The following is a 315-nucleotide window of genomic DNA, read 5'->3' on the forward strand; positions in this document are numbered from 1 at the left end:
TGTGTGTGTGTGTTTGTGTGTGTGAAATGTCTGTATTTTGCTCCTTTCGTCACAGCTCTGTGTGGTATCGCCTAACACACACAGAAACTAGTAACCGTGTAAAGACACACATCAGAAACCATGTGTTGTTGCATGTAAGTCATCTACATGCATGCCACTAGGGAGCAGACAACATCACAACCAGCTGACAGAATAGCTAACTTCTAAAGGTGTCAAGGCGTTATATCCAGGGCCTGAAGTTTTAAAAATCCATCTGCCATAGTCACTTTTTACCAGCCACTTTTTTTGCCTCATAAAGGAGAAAAACAGGAATTG

The 315-nt window shown here is 41.9% G+C and overlaps 2 long non-coding RNA genes across 2 annotated transcripts in view; one reads left to right on the forward strand and one right to left on the reverse strand.

Moving 5' to 3' along the window:
* Positions 1 to 315, reverse strand: part of LOC116693973 (uncharacterized) — a 12,364-nt gene that overhangs the window by 10,992 nt on the left and 1,057 nt on the right. The gene's annotated exons all lie outside the window — the stretch shown is intronic.
* LOC116693972 (uncharacterized) overlaps positions 1 to 315 on the forward strand; it is an 8,872-nt gene that overhangs the window by 6,907 nt on the left and 1,650 nt on the right. The gene's annotated exons all lie outside the window — the stretch shown is intronic.

Source organism: Etheostoma spectabile, chromosome 8 (genome assembly GCF_008692095.1).
Source record: "Etheostoma spectabile isolate EspeVRDwgs_2016 chromosome 8, UIUC_Espe_1.0, whole genome shotgun sequence".
Classification (NCBI taxonomy): domain Eukaryota; kingdom Metazoa; phylum Chordata; class Actinopteri; order Perciformes; family Percidae; genus Etheostoma; species Etheostoma spectabile.